This window comes from Palaemon carinicauda, chromosome 18 (assembly GCF_036898095.1).
Source record: "Palaemon carinicauda isolate YSFRI2023 chromosome 18, ASM3689809v2, whole genome shotgun sequence".
NCBI lineage: Eukaryota > Metazoa > Arthropoda > Malacostraca > Decapoda > Palaemonidae > Palaemon > Palaemon carinicauda.
The window spans coordinates 62,130,783-62,147,755 of NC_090742.1; the positions used below are offsets into that span (position 1 = coordinate 62,130,783).

General features: G+C 39.3%; 2 long non-coding RNA genes across 3 annotated transcripts in view; one reads left to right on the forward strand and one right to left on the reverse strand.

Moving 5' to 3' along the window:
* On the forward strand, positions 1 to 14,041 carry LOC137657092 (uncharacterized). Its single transcript, XR_011047105.1, has 3 exons — positions 1 to 147; positions 8,888 to 8,924; positions 13,922 to 14,041. It is a non-coding gene; the product is annotated as an uncharacterized lncRNA (long non-coding RNA).
* Positions 14,042 to 14,654: 613 nt separating this feature from the next.
* The window catches only part of LOC137657091 (uncharacterized), a 33,789-nt gene continuing 31,470 nt past the window's right edge, over positions 14,655 to 16,973 (reverse strand). Inside the window, exon 5 of one of the 2 annotated variants that reach the window (XR_011047104.1) lies at positions 14,655 to 16,456. This is a non-coding gene — a long non-coding RNA (uncharacterized lncRNA). The remainder of the gene's footprint in view (positions 16,457 to 16,973) is intronic. The other variant, XR_011047103.1, reaches the window with a different exon arrangement.

Genomic DNA, 16,973 nt, shown 5'->3' on the forward strand with positions numbered 1-16,973 from the left:
TGGGCTGTAAAATGAAAGTCTTCCAAACAAAATGCTAATGTGAATTTAGGAAGACGAGAAAGTGACCAACTCGTCATCACTTATTCAAATGTTTTTCTAGAGGAGGTACACCTTTTTCTAAGGTAGGCTACATCTTCAATTAAATGGGTAAGTATAAAAATATTAACCTTTGTTACCAGGTACTATTTTGTTTAATTTTCTCATGGAATATTTGGGGGAAAATCTTGTAATATTTCAATAGATATCCATTTGTAGTTCATGAAGGTTGTCGGTAGTTTTTTTTATATCATGAGCAACAACTTTGCCTAGGGCATACATCAGTACAATATTTGATGATTGTTTCTCAAGAAATATTTAGGTATTGACTGACTTATATTGCAAACAGAATCCATCTCTTAAAGAAAAGCTTGCATAAGTGATTGATTTTATGAATTGATTTTAGCGTGGCAAGTTAATGTCTGTCAACAAATCCAAACCAGAGGGTTGCTATATTTTATGTCAGCTCTACTCTAATATTATGAGCAAAGCTTCAGTTAGTTAAGTTCCAATGTATGCATAGGTCCAGAAATTTTTATTTCATGAACTCTTCAAAATAAACCAACCCATCTGAAAACATGGTATGAAAACATTGCAGGAAAATAAAATGAAGAATTTTCAAATGGAAAAAAAAAATAACACCAGCAAGACTTTAGCGAGAGAACTTGCACTTCTTGGATCTTGTCAATTCCTAAAATCTTGGTACTAATGGAGTAATAGCGACTCTAAGACAGCGGTGGAGGTGTTCAGTGGTCATACAGGAGTGGAACTTTCTCTTCATGAAGTTCATAGTTGAGAAAACAGACTTGCAGTAGTAAGTGGAGCCAAACATTCACGAAGTATGGTATCAGTCGTGTTAATCTTGAGAGTATGATCCTTGCTAGAATTTTACCAGCAACAGCTAGGAGCGATATGCCTCGATAATTGTCACATATTGAGCGATCTCCTTTCTTTTTGGAGATTGTAATTATAGCAGTGTCCAGATGAACAACATAAGGTTGTGGAGGCTCGGTTTTTTGTTTTGAGTTCATATGTATCTTCCGCATTCTTGTTAAATAAGTCCTTGAGGTGATGTGTGGAGAATCCCAAGGTTTCCTCTGCTGAGTGATGGATTAGTACATTTAGGTTTAACAATTTACTATCGATATCTCTGATTTACCAGGCTCAATAGAAGGAAGGCAAGATATATTATCTGCAATTGAACTGTGATAGTTTGACCTTGTATCAATGTTTTTTAAAGCATTGCAATAGTTTTTTGGTAGAAGGTATTCAAGGGGTCTAGGGTCCTATTTTGAGCCTTAGTTTGGTTCAAATAAGGTTGTGGTCTGTTGATTATTTGGCACCTCTCATTGCTCTAGTATGAAGTACTTCGCTTTGGTCATGTCTGACGAGCGCATAGTCGATAAGATGCCACTATAGGTTGTTGGTTATTGCCATGTTGTGTTCTGAACATGGGTACAAGAGTTTGAGGCCATTGCTATTCATTTTTCCAATACCATGATGTCCCAGAACTCTTCCTAAAGAATTACCCACTCTAGCATTAAAATCACATATAATATATTTATTCTTTCAACGTGTTCTGTGAATATTGGTATCTATAGTTTCGTAGGAGGAGTCCTTAACAGCATCATCAGTCATGTGTTGTAGCATAAGGAGGGTTGAATGAAGGCTTCTGGAGAGTGGGATATGTCAGGACATTAGCCTCTCTGATATGCCTAGTGTCGATTTGGGTTTTTTGCAGCAGTGTTACGAACTGTATTTTGCTTTCATTTACAGGACAACCCTTCCAAAAGAAGGTGTAACCCTCCCCAACCTCATTTAGATTATCTTCTCCTTAGAGGCAAGTCTCGCAAAGAGCAGCAATGTCAATTTAGTTTCTGCTAAGCTCAGGAGCAAGTAGAGCAGTCCTACGGTGGGGTCTATTACTTTTATCATTATCTAGTAAGGCATAAACATTCTATGCTGCTATGGTTAAATGAATTTGTCTGTTTCGACCGTAGTAAGAGATGCCTTGACATGCTGAGTAAGGTGAACTGGCCAGGTGTTGATGGAACAACCTGGGTTTAGGTCTCCTTTTATCTGTCTCCTTTTATCGACCCTTCCCCCATCAGGGGTGAGCAGTGAGGAATCAGTCTCTGGTTGCACAGACAGTGACCTAACTTTAAAGAAAGTATTCCTTCTTGCCCTCTGCTCATCAAAGTGAGCGAGTGAGCTTCATGGTATATTGTATCGTGTCTTGCACCAAGTGATGGAGCGCTGTAATTCTCGTTTGTACCAGAATTTTAAAGCTAAGATCCAAAATTTGTTTTCTGGGTCGACCTGTGACGGCCGGCGAAAAAGTCCTTCTTTGTACTTTTTCTGATATAAATCTTCCAAATATACCAGAGAAAATTAAAAGCATGGAATGCAGGGGTTACAACCCTCGCGCGAGCACCTTGTTGGTGTCGTATATCTAACAAGGGCGTTTGTAAAACACTATTCACAGGCTGTCTTCCATTTAGATAATCCCTTCATCAAAGGGGGAGGGCCGTGACAGGCCCTAGAGAATACAGTTGGGTTACCCTACCGACACCTACCACTCGCGCTCACCAGGTCATCCTTCTGTTTTGGACTTGCCCGCTAAGTTGATAAGTGTTTTGCCCAGTGTTTTTCGAAGTGATTGTCGTTAATTCAACATGACTGACGTTGATACTTCACCCTTACCAATGTTAAGTACCATAGTTTGTTTTGGCAGCTTTTGACAGTACCGGGCATTTGTTCTGTTTCCAATATGGTGGTTTTTAGTTTTGGAAGCGATTGTCCTGCCGAGGTATCGGCAGCCATTTTGGGTTATGTTCGCTTCGGTAAATATTCTAGTTATTTTTGCCCATCTGGTACTCTGTCATCTAGGTTATATCACTTACGTTTTATGGTCTTTTAGTGTTATCATTAATTTTTACTATGGTATTTATTTGCTTGCAAGTCCAATTTGGACCTACGAAGAATAGCGATTTAAAGAATAGCGATTTAAAGAATAGCGAATTAAAGTTTAGCGATTTAGTCTGTTAGTTTGTACTCGCCTCAGAGGCTTCGATTTAGACTATATCCTTGTTTATTTGTTACGTTGTCGTTATTCTTCGTTCTTGGTTATTACAATTACTAAGAAAAGCAATCAATTTTATTAATGTTCTTGTTTTATTGTGTGATGTTAGTTTTTTATTATGTAACCTTGAGAGCGAAAACAGAGACTGCTCATTCCCTGTTCTATGGATATGAGTTATCCCTTCTCTCGTTTTCTTTGTTAGCTCGAGTAAGAGAGGTGAATTTCCCGTTCTCCGTTTTTATACGATCACGAGTTATTCAGGCCTCCTCTTAGTATCAGAGTTGATGATAGTACGTTTAATATTATAAACGTTTTTTTATTGATGTGGTTACTGTTAATATAGCTAACACTATTAATAGGTACGTTAGTGTATGAGTCATTAATTGGGGTCGTTTTATACCGACACCCTTAGCTCCGCCTTGAGTTATGCTTAGCTCCGCCTTGAGTTATGCTCCGCTATATGGATACTCATTGGGTGAGAACTAGTTAACGTTCAGGAGCAGATTTTTGAAGTGCAACGGTGAAATCCGGCACTCGGACTCCGGCTGAAGCCTTTTACACACGAACCTTTGTCATGTTTGATCATAATTACACCGTTACGGCCGGCTTCACGGGAGATAACACAATCATTCATTGAGGTTAATGTTATCGTACCGGGAACGGTCACGATATCACGGTGACGGGCCTTTGCTACCGGATCTCCGGTACAAACAGAGATCAAGCAGACGGCCAGAACCGGAGTTAACAATGTGATACCGATGAAGACTTCACAGTTTCATTATTACGGTCCCTTTTTTCATCGAATCTCCGGCTTCACTGGAGATAACACAAACATTCAGTATTAGAGAATGTTATCGTACCGCTGAGGATCACGTTTTCACGATGACGGACCTTTGTCACTAGTTCTCCGTTACAAACAGAGATCAATCAGACGATCAGAATCAGGGTATGAACCCCTTTTTCATAAATAATCACAATATCGTTATTACGATCCTTTTCATCGAATCTCCGGCTTAACCGGATATCGTACAGGCGATCAGCATTGAGGTTAATATTAGTTTTCCTCTGGTGTTCACGTTGTCACTATGACGGACCTTTGTACCGGGGATTGTTACCGGAGCTCCGGTACAGACAGAGATCACTCAGACCACGGGTGGCCAATCTCTTGTTTTTGCTGTAAAGGAAAGGATTTAACATGAATACAAAGTAAACTGTACTTACTTTAATGACACTACTTTCCAAGATCAAAAAATTTTCTCAAACACAAACAGGTGTCCGAAGAGCCTTAGAAAGTATCCTCGGACTTTTCCAATTCACTTCAGTAACAGATCTAATAAAAGCCAAACTCAAAGACATCAATCGAGTTTGGAGAAAGAGAGCTACAGTACCTATAAGAGACATGGTCTCGAAGATCCCCTCTGTCTTGAAAATGAGACTACGCCCATGGTCCGAACCGAAGGACCTCTCCAAGTCGGTTCCTCTACAATTCCCACCTCCACAAGTGACATTCCATACAGCCGCGTCTCTAAGTGGATGGGGGGGATTACTCCGAACATCAGATGTTTCAGGTTCTTGGTCACTCTCCATGAAACAGTCCCATATCATTGTTCTCAAAGCCATGGCAGTGTTTTTGACCCTGAAGAGAGACTCTCCTCCGAGGTCGACCCACATCAGAGTAGTGTCAGACAGCACAGACGCAGTACACTACGTCAACAGGGGAGGATCCAAGTCACCCAACCTGAATCAGATCCTGGTCACTATCTTCGCCTGGGCAACAGAAGAGAACTGGTTCCTGTCAGCACCTCACCTAGCGGGAGGCCAGAATGTGAGAGCGGACTCACTATCCAGGACGGATCCACTGGAGTCAGAATGGTCTCTAGACATAATTTCATTCCGGTGGATACTCAGGCTCGTTCCAGGCCTCCAGGTAGATCTATTCGCAACTCAGATGAATCACTAACTTCCTTGTTATGTGACCCCAACCCTGGACCCTCGGGCTTATGCCATGGACGCATTACCCCGGGATTGGAACCATTAGAAGAAGATTTCCCTATCTCCCCCAGGGAATCTTCTAAAAACTTTTACACAAACTACGCTCCTTCCGGGGCGCAGTGGCTTTAGTACCACCTCACTGGCCAAGAACAGTTGGTTTCCTCTCCTCCTCGAGTTGAAACTCAGTCCCATCCGGATCCCGTTCCTCAAACTGACCCGAGTATCCAAACTCACTGTGTCAGATTACTCAAGGATAGCCAAAACTCTAACTTTGTGGACTACAGGAAGTTGGCAGCTCGTAGAGATGCGAACATTGAACCGGAAACGATCTCTTCATCGAATGGGACAAAAAGGGACTCGACAATTTGCCAATATGATTCGGCCGTTAACAACTAGTAGGTCCCCTAAGAGTGCAGACCATACTCGTATGTCCCCGCATTTAGCCATCTCTTTCTTGAGGTTCCTATTTGACAAAGGCCTAACAGTTAGCACTTTAACCACCATCAAGTCAGCTTTGAAGAAGATCTACCTTGTTGGGTTCAACATTAACCTAGCTGATTCCTATTTCTCATCAACCCCAAAAACATGTGCTAGGCTTCGACCTTCGGTTCGGCCACAAAAGGACTCTTGGTCTCTGAACGGTGTTCTCAAACTTGCGATGGACACGGACAATGAATCCTGCTCTTATATCACTCTTCTTAGGAAGACTTTATTTCTAACGGCTATGGCCTCAGGTGATGGAACATCAGAACTAGCAGCTCTCACGAAACCCGGAAAACATAGATTTCCTCCCTTCAGCCGAAGTACTCCTTTTCCAGACAAAGCTTCCCTAGCTAAAAAATGAGGATCCGCAAATAGGTGCTCCTCTCGGAAGATTATTCTTCATCCCCAGGATTTTTCTCCGTGTACAGTCACACTCTCAAGCCCCTTTTTAGCTAGAACTGCCACCCGCTCGTCTGGCCCCTTGGTTATCAGGGAACAAGGAGGTACTATTTCCATTCACGGTATCAGGCAACAAATCCTCTACTTCATTAAACATACTAATCCGGAATCATTTCCCCAGGCTCATGATATACGGACAGTAGATGCCTCCAACACTGACTTCCAGAACAGGGACTTTGATGATTTTTAAAAAATGTACGGGTTGGAAATCCCCTATGGTTGTCAAACGCCAATATCTAAAGATCTTACAGGCCCTTAAATACCCAACGATGGCAGAGGGGAGCCTTATCTCTCCCCATTAATCTCCTCTTCTTCCTTTCTTCCATCTCTTCTCTTCTCCCTCCTACCCGCCACTCACACCACGTCGCCGCTCTCCTTGGTAGTTCGTTAGCCCTATGATATTTGCCATGTTTAATTCCTATGGTTTAACTGTTGTTGTAGTTACCGTTCCTTTAATGTTTAGATATACTTAGACATGTAAGGTTTGATGCCTTTTGCGATTCGACACTCAGTTGGTTCCTTGTCGTCATTATTATTTAACCTTACGTTCCCTATGTCATTTGGCTGGTTGGTAATTGGACGATTACTTTATTATATCATAGTATTGTCGTACATGGTGATTGTATTCCCCTCATTATGTTATTAATTTATTGGGCTTGGAAGGCATTCTCTGGTACTTTTTCGCCGGCCGTCACAGGTCGACCCAGAAAAGGGATTTTGACGAAGGAAAAATCTATTTCTGGGGAGAGACCTGTGACGCCCGGCGAAACCCTTCCCGATTATTTTTGTACGGACCCACCCTTTTCCTTGCCAAGCCATATGTTCTTGCAGAAGGATGACCTGGTGAGCGCGAGTGGTAGGTGTCGGTAGGGTAACCCAACTGTATTCTCTAGGGCCTGTCACGGCCCTCCCCCTTTGATGAAGGGATTATCTAAATGGAAGACAGCCTGTGAATAGTGTTTTACAAACGCCCTTGTTAGATATACGACACCAACAAGGTGCTCGCGCGAGGGTTGTAACCTCTGCATTCCATGCTTTTAATTTTCTCTGGTATATTTGGAAGATTTATATCAGAAAAAGTACAAAGAAGGACTTTTTCGCCGGGCGTCACAGGTCTCTCCCCAGAAATAGATTTTTCCTTCGTCAAAATCCCTTTATTAATGAGAATCTGTTAGACTTCCATTTCATCATTCAAGGAGGTAACTGATGATAGTTTGCTACTATCTCCTGTGAGGGCAGTCCACCTTTACTTAAAGAGGATGACGCCATGTCATCCAGGTAATATTGATCTGTTTGTGAGTACCGTATGAAAGAAGAAAGTAACCTAGAACGCACTTTCACATCGAACCGCTCGGTAACATGGGTACTTGGAGCGGGTGTCTGAAAGGAACAGATTCCCTTTACTGTTCGTTACCTGAAGGATTGTTCACACAGGTCCTTAAATACTTTACTTTAGGCCCTGTTGTGACTGCCCAACAGTTGGTGTAAAGGCTTATGCCCTTGCAGGACAGCTAGCATTGTCACAACACTTGTTATATCGGTTTTTGTGCTGGTAATAGTTTAAATGAATGTTGTCTTCCCTCTTTCAGTTCTTCCTCCTTTGGGAGTATCCTCAGTGATGGGACACTTGCAGGTAAGCACAGATCCTTCAGTTTCATAATATACATTGATTGTTCTTAAAGACATGTATACCTTCTCGTCGAGCCATGACTGTTACTTGCCTTGAAGCCATGTGAAGTTTGAATGTCATGCCCCTCACCTCTTTTCAGATCTGGGTATGACCATTTTAGGTGAACGGTTATGCAGGCATCCTTTTTGTCGTTAGTGTTGTCTTCCCCCTTAAGAAAGACCCCCAAAATATAACGAAGGTTTGTATCTGCATAGGAACAAACTACAAATTTTTAAATAATTTGTAGTTTTCCTACCTATACAGATTAGTCGTTTACTTGTATTATCCACCTCAGTCTACTTGTATTATCCACCTCAGTCACCCCACGAGTCCCAACCAGAGAGAGTGAGCACATATCCACTAGCATCAATACACCAAAAGGGCATGGTGGGCTTATGAGGCAGCCATTGAAGACTGCCAGACCCCCGATTCTTCAATCTGGTTGTAACAAAGCTGCGCTGGAGCCTCCTATAAAGGACTTGTGTTTGTATAGCTAGGAAAAATACAAAATCTTTAAAAATTTGTATAATTTAAATTTTTCTAGCTACAATGTTCATGTTCAATAGTATTGTACTGTAATTCTTAATACATTAACCTACATATACGTTGTAGTATCTAAGTACTGTACTATGGTTCACAGTGCTTATTTTATGCATATAGTTTTAGGTTTGTACTCGTGCATTGATATCTTGATTGGATTGATAGTTTTAGAGCTTGGGTAAAGTTTGGGGGGTGATTGACGTAGCAGAAGATTTAAATGACAAAGATTCCTAGTCATTACTTATATGGCGAATTCCATCAGTTGGTTTTTAGTTTTTATTTATGATAATGTATATAAAAATGTTTAAACTTCAAATATAAAATGCTTATTGATGTATTTTAAGATTATTTAGAAACTGTACTTTGATTGAACTTCTATTTACTACAGTTCACTGAGGTTGAGTATTAGAATACAGCGCTATCTAGGGTACATTTTTTATTTTTTTTTTATGTCATAGAATATGTAAGAGATTTTTATTTTATTTCAAAGAAAGTTCTGGGTGAAAGATTTGCATAGGGGTAAATATAATGTAGCACTGTATCATAGTTGTAATCATTGCTGATCCTTAGTTTTTTTTTTTTTTTCTTTTTCAAAATAAGCTATATATGTTTATTTTTTTTTTCAGATTTAAAAGAATCGGACAATTTTGATTTGTTATACTGGTAAGTTGTTGGAATTTTTCTTTTAATCTTGCAAATTGTTGAGATTTTTTTATGTAGTTTTTAAAAGGACTTTTGATTTATTTTTGTGGAAAAATAGGTATTAGAATGTACAGTTTTTGGTTTGTTATTCCTAGGTGTCCTGAACCAATTGAAATTTGCTTGTAGAGGTATTATAGGGAGTTCATATCACCCTAACTGAAGTATGTGCATTTAGGAAGACAAGAAAGGATCTCTTCACCATTTGATCAAAACTTGTTTGTTTGTACACTTTCTTCTAAGGTAGGTCACACCTTTAACTTCTGTTAGGCTGCCATAGTTTCCATTTATTCATGGTTTATGGGGTGATCTTCAGATTAACTACTCAGTTTAATATTTGTCTAAATTACCACTAATAGCTCATGAAAACTATCAACTGTTTTTAATCTCGTAACCATCAACTTTGTTTAGGACTTACTTTTAGTATAGCATTTGATGATTGAATCTTGTAGGAAGTTAGATGATATTGATTGAAGTATATTGCAAATAGTTTTATGAAAAATGGAATATGTACATTATTGAATATATAGAATTATTTAAGCATAAGAAATTGTCTTAACAATTCCTGAATAGGTGGGTACAATACTCTATGGTATATTAATTTGTTAGTATGAAACATGGATTGTATTACTGTATTGTATGTAGTAAGGTAGAATGTCAGAATTAGGGGAATATTTTTGAACTGAAGATTTTCATACATGCATAAATATTGTAGAGTACAATCATTTTTTTTTAAATTTTAAATTCCTGCTGAAATAAAAGCAAAGTTCCATTGGGTTGGTCACACTTTGATATATTTCAAGTGGTGGGCGAGTTATTTATGGACTAGATTTAGATTTAATTGGATTTTATAATTTGGGCTACATAGTTGTTGCTGGGGCTTGTGAGGCAATTTAGTAGCCAGGTGCCAGGGGTTAGACTATGAAGGAAGTTAGAAGAGATTAGATAGCTAGAAGAAAGAGGGAATGTGGGTAAAGTTAGAATATAGTAGCCAAGAGCAGAAGAAATGCTGCAGAGATCCTATAGTGCATCTTTTGAAGATACTTTGCTACAGGGGAACTAAACTGTTTAGGTATTTGGATGCAATTTGTATGTGATGATTACATGTTTAAGTTCAAAGATAGTTTTTAAAACATTTAAATGTGGATTTTTTCCTACGCAAAACAAACCTTCATCCTTTAGTAGGGTAAGTTTCTGGAGAGAGCTAGTAACAGCCAGTTAGGAGTTGCCACCCAGTTTTTGAAAACTGTTGGTCCAGGCCTGACAGAACCCAGTCTCCGCTCTGATTCTGGCTGTCGTATGGAACAGAAATGTTCCCTATGTGCTCCAACTGGTCTGAAGTTTTTTCTTATTCCCTTTCTCATTTCAGTACGAGTGTGAAGAAACTTAGTAAGATGTTGACATGTCCAGGACTGCTGGATCGACACTGGAACCTTTGAGTAAGATTGTGCAGAGGCCACTGATGCACTTCGGATACTCTTTGTGATGTGTGCTAGGACTAATAGCCCTCCCAGTTGGTGAGATTTTATGGTATGAAGAGGAAATCCAAGTGTGATGGTCTTCCTTCGGGTTTGTCTTCAAGATCGGGAAAGACAGCGAGAGCCTGACTTCCAACAACTGAAATTTTCCTCACTGGCACTTCTTTGGTTAACTCTTCGGAGGCAAACTGAAGAGGAGCAGCGACCTTAGTATTGAATGGGAATGATAGACACAGTCCAAGGTAAAGTGCTCCCATCACAGGGCAGCTTACAAAGGTGAAGAAAGCCTCCACACCATTCTTGACACTGGAATCCCCTATGACAAAACTGGCACTCTTCCCTTGAGCGCCTGGTTCCGCATGGGATGTTACACCTTCAGTTTGTACGCTGGGCTCTAAACTCCACTTGGAAGTGGAGATCTGACCTACTAGAGGTATTAGTTATTGGGACACAGGAAGTCTGAAAGGACGAATCCTGGTGGCTGCAAAAGAGGAACTGAATGGAGGGATCCCTATTGCAGGTTGTTTCCCCTGAGCTTGTTTTTTTCCTAGATGTGTCTGGAGAAGGGTGGGGAGCTTAATTCTTGTTCTCTCCATATCACGTCTATGGACAAGAAGTCGCGTCTACTGTATTGTATTAAACCTAGCTCTTATCCACTTCCAGGACATATAAGAGGTCACTCAGTAGTGTTGATGAGCAACAACACTATCGTTGCAGCTTATGTTACAAGCAAAGGGGGATCAGTTTCTCACCCCCTTTGCCATTTGGCAGTGAGCAAACACTCATAGTCTGAGGACAACAGTGTAACCCTGTCAGCATGGTTTATTTCAGGGAAACTGAATGTTGTCACAGAAATTCTGAGTTTTCGCATTGAAGTTGCAGGCTCTGTATGATCTTTGAATACTCTAGTGGTGTGGTAATAAAAATTTTAACCACTCTCTTGGATGACAAACTCGCAGTACCTTGTCCATCAGAGCCGGACCAAGAAGCAGTACTGAGGGTGCATTTCTACACCTGTGGGATGGCCTTGACATTCATTCCTTCCCACCATTTTGTCTTTCAAGGAAAGTGATCAGTAGAGCCATCATGCCCAAATTTCCAAATTGCTCTTGGTAGTACTGAAATCACTGCACACACTGGTATCCAGGCCTTCTAAATCTAATGACAGAAGTGCCCAGAGGGCTCCCAGGTTTGTACAACCTCCTATGTTAGCTGCATGTGAAGAAATACCATAGTGCAGTGGACTGGCTGTCTCTTCGTGGTTGGAGGGTATCTGGCTTCTCGGAGGGAAGGCTTTACACGACTATCTGCGAAACACTAGGATACCTCAAAGTTTAAAACGCTGGTCCACCAAGCAAAGTGAGAGGTCTTCACTGATTGATGATGTCATGGGAAGTTAAACAGTTTTGTCCTTCAGAAAAGATAACCTCAGCTTTGATGTGACAAGGATCATTTAATCGCTCCGAAAGGCTCCTTACGAACACCTTGATGAGAGCTACAGACAGGGCTCTCACTCTTAGTGTTTGTTAGCTAGACTTGAACCAAAAGCGTGGGAGAACCCCATGATAGAGGTCATACTTAGTTTTTACGTTGTGGCGATGAATACAGATTTCGTTCCCGCATGGCAGAAATACAAAGCGCATTGATCAGTGACTCTAGGTTTGATTCCTTTTCAGTATTATAGCTGAAGTAGATTGCCCATAACCCTGTTGACCTGCTGCTACTGTGATCTGTAAGGGCATTGATACTTAACAGATCATCATGTCGACTGCACTTACAGAAACCTTTACCACAGGGAAGAGAGGAACAAAGCTTCAGCAACCCTCCTGGTTTTGAGAGGTCATCAGTAGAGCCTACAGTGAGCAAGGAGCTTAGAGAAATCTACCTTTGACCCTCTGAGTTCATGAAGTCAGAGGATTGGTGCTATTAGCCTTCAGAAACGCCCATTCAGTTGTCTAGAGGAGGCAGACCATCTTCACGGCACGCTTATCTTCGGGATTGCGGACATCTAAGGAATTGCGCCCACAAGTTCTTGGACACATTCTTCCGTAAGACCTGTTGAAGGTGTGCAACAAGCGGTGTAGCAAGCCCATTCTTTTTGGGTCATAGGAGCATTGTCTGAAATATTGTTTAAAAAAGGTTTTTAAGGTTTCAGTAAAATGGCCTTTTCCTTCCTTCCCTCTGGGGATCATCTGGTAAAATGTCATGGAACTGGAATGGTCACTACCTGTTACTAGTGTGCTCACCTGCATCCAGGCATTTTACTAAAGGTAAAATTGCAGGATTACACAATACTCCTTTCTAGGGGGAGTGTGACAGTTAAGGTAAACCCAATACTTATTTTAGCCTTAACAGGATGTGTCCTTGTATGACAAAACAACTGGGGCATTATGCAATAAATCATTCGGTCATGGTTTATGGGATGCTAGGATCCTTTTTCTCTGATCTTTCCAGACTGAGCTTTGTGATCCTGGGTTGTTAACCAACTAGTTAGATCAGAACTTTCGCGATGAACCCTATTAAAAAATGGTTTATTTATTTAGGAAATATAATTATTAAATTATTTGTATTTTTCCTGGCCATACAAAACCCAAGTCACTTAGGTTCCACAGGACCTGGTCAGAATTAAAATGGAGGCTTGGGCGCTGACAAGACCCATTCGGTAACGTATCTGATTGGTGAATGTCAGATTGGGGTTAGCACTTAAACTCTGTTCCCTTGATCGCTGGAAACTTACCAATCCTTGTGAGCTTAGTATGGGGGACTTGGGGGTAGCCTATAGGTCTATCTGGTGAGTCATCAGCATTCATTGCCTGGCCTTCCTTGGTCCTGGGATTGGGTTGGGTGCTGATCATATTGTATATGGTCAGTCACTAGGCCTTGTCCTACTTACTAGGGCAATGTCACTGTCTCTGTCTCTTTCCTCTGCCATTCATGAACAGCCTTTAAACCAGTGAATATGGGGTGGCAGTTGCTAGAACCTCTACAGTCCTTCATTTGCAGTTTACAGCCTTTCCCCACAATATTACTGTTTAAAGACTTAGGTTTGTCTAGCTAAGAAAAATAAAATTTCTGCTTCATAGTGCAAGTATGTAAGGTGTTCTTGGGTAAGGTTTGGAGTAATTACCAAATTGATAAGCATGCTCATATTTTGTGAATACATTAAATAAGAAGCGTAATTGTACATTAACATAACTAATTATTGATTGTAATGGAAGGTTGAAAATATCAAATGATATTTCTAAATAAGTCTTCAACATCACAATGAGAGAATTAATGCAAACTTTGCCATTGGTTAGATGATGTTTGTTTATATGTACCACATTTTTATATTACATTAAAAATACATATATATGAATATGAAATTATCAAATTAGTTTCTTTCAACAGAAGAAAAAAGGTTATAGAAAACTCTTAATTTATCATTATTTTATTAGATTTATATAAATTTATCCATAATTAATTGAATATTAACCTTTTCAGAGTAAATGAAACATATTGGAATACTTGAATCTTCTAGAATCTTGATATTCAAAAGACTTGGACAGTAGAAGCTGAAGCAAACAAAACTTATGGTTGTGAAATTTCAGCAGCATACAGGAGAAATGGCAAGCAACAACATACATGGTTGTGAAATTTCATCAGAAAAGAGCAGAAGACTTTCCCATGGAGAATATTCAAGAAACTTCATCAAACGGCAGATAAATATGACAAGTATTATCTTGGCAGTGGCTAACTTCAGCATAGTAAGGATGTTCATTAAAAGTATCCTCATACCTGCGTGCAAGTGCTCACAGCTGGTTGCATGGAAAAGAACAGTATGTGATCATGTTCAAAGTGAATGTCTATGCTCCATATATTTCCAAGAAGAAAAATAATTTCTTGAACAGGCGGCTATGAGGGTGCTCCGAGAAGTATTCTGATATTCAATATCATGTAGCACGGAAAATATGGAAGATTATTAATTTGGACAAGATCTCTAAAGAATCAAATTTCCTCATGGCAGCACATTTATTGAAGACAACTTTACAAGACCCAGATTTTTTAAACATCAAGCAGATGTCTCCACGAACAAGCCATTTTGTAATTGGCCATAAGTTATATAATATACTATGCAGAAGAAGTAAACCAAGAAACAATTAAATATGATTGTACGGAGAATTTAAGATTCTTGGATGTACAACAGCAAAATACTAGATATCACATCATAGGAAGTTAAACCCATATATCTCCAAGGAAAGGTTGATAGTATAATACTGAGTAAGACCTTATAATACTGAGTAAGACCTTTGCTAAACTACAGATAAAACCAAGAAAAGGCTAAAGTTGCAAGCAAACCCAAGAATTAAAAAACAAGGAAAGGGTGAGAGTAAATTTGATCTAGGTTATAGGATATGTTTAACATACAGCAGATGATTCCAAGAATATATTGTCCTCTTGTAGCAGCCCATGTACATTTGATATGTTAAGTGAATATATATTTATATTTTCCAGCATGTTTAAGAACATATTGCAGATGGCTCCAAGTATATCCTAATCATAGCAATAAATTTCATAGCAAGACATCATCTGCGTGAAGAAATGGGAAGGAGATATATTTCAAGATAAATCCTTACAGCAGGTAAATAATAAACTTATAATGTGATAAGTAATTCAGAGCAAGACTGACTTGCATGAAAGGTGGAGAGATTATATAAGGTAGGATTCATTTCGACATACAGCAGGGTATTGCAAGAATATCACTTCTAACAGTACATTAACATGACAAGAGAGAAGTTCAGGAAAGTTGGAGATAATAAGAATTGCTGCAAAATAATCTCTTGAAATATATTCCTTCTTGTAGGAGCAAATTACGAGATTGGTTATTTCTCTCCATGCCATAATGTAACATGGAGAGATAAAACTGTCTTGTAATTTGCTCCTACAAGGAGGAATATATTTCAAGCAACTAGTTTGCAGCAATTCTTGTTATCTCCAACTTCTCTCTCACCATGTTAGGATAATATCCTGTTACAAGTGATATTCTTGTAATACCCTGCCATATGCTGAAAAAGATCCTACCTTATATGTATACACTATCCACCTTGCCATGCGATAAAAGTTTTGCTCTGAATTACTTGGCACATTGAAATTTATTCTTTACCTGTTAAAGGGATTTATCTTGAAAAATTCTTTCTAGTTAATTCTTCATGCAGATGATGTCTTGCTACAAATGTATTGCAATGAATAAGAATCTGGAGCAATCTGTAATATCTTAAACATGCTGAATTATATATTATATACTCACTTTCCATGAAAATATACATGTGCTGCTACAAGAGGTCAAAATATTCTTGGTCACCTGCTGTATATCAAACTGTTCCTACAATGATTTCCTCTCTATCTTTGCTTGCTACTTAGTCTTTAAGGCTTGCTTGCACCTAGAAGGAGACTTATCTTGGTTTTATCTGCAGTTTGGTGAAGGAATCTCTATTTTATAATATGCTCTCAATCTGTCCTTGAAGCTGTGTTCTTGCTACGATGAAATATACATACTAAAGTTCTTTTTTTTCAGTGTTCAGCTGTAAATTTGCTGCTGCAAGAAATTTCTAGATATACTCTTCCTATGTCACCAATAGAAGTAGATCATTCTTGTGATAATCTATGCTGAAGGAATTGTCTAAGTAATCTTGCTGTGAATTGTACTGCCATGAGGAGGAAGTTGAACCATCCGCCCGCTTATTAGAGATCCCATCTCCCTCTCTATCTGCAAGCTTGACCTCTGCATAGGAACCTGTGATCACTTTGCTCTCATTCTGCTTATCTTAGTTTTTCATAATGGAAATCCTCTGACGTTTTGCTTTGAAGCATATTCTCCACACTGCTTAACTATCTTTCCTCACTCCATACAGATGATTTCTTAACATGTTGAATTCCTTACACCCATAACAGTTCTTGAATTAAATTCATGTACTCGGCACAATGTCTAAACTTCTCCAGGTGTGCAAGAGATGTAAATTTACAGCAGTAGGTGTCTCCCTGTAAAGGTATTGAAATTTATTAATTGCTCTGTATTAAATTTAATAATACTTGTTCGTCTTTTTTTCATACGTTTAGTGAATAAAGATATTTTATCTAAAAATTTGTTTTATATACTTTCTAGTTCATATAAAATCTTATTTCCAAAATGCACTGAATTATGAACTTTGGAGTTATGACCTTTCTGGGAAAGAAGAATAAAGTAATATATAATCTTCCTCGCCCCAAAACAAATCCCATATGATATTAAAGTCTAGGCTACATGGCATTACTCAAATAGAGTGGTTTAATAATAGATTACACAAATTTAACATTCACAGCCGCCCGTTGAGATACTACCGCTAGAGAGTTAGGGGGTCCTTTGACTGGCCAGACAGTACCATATTGGATCCTTCTCTCTGGTTACGGTTCTTTCCCTTTGCCTACACAGACACCGAATAGTCTGGCCTATTCTTTACAGATTCTCTTCTGTCCTCATACACCTGACAACACTGAGATTACTAAACAATTCTTCTTC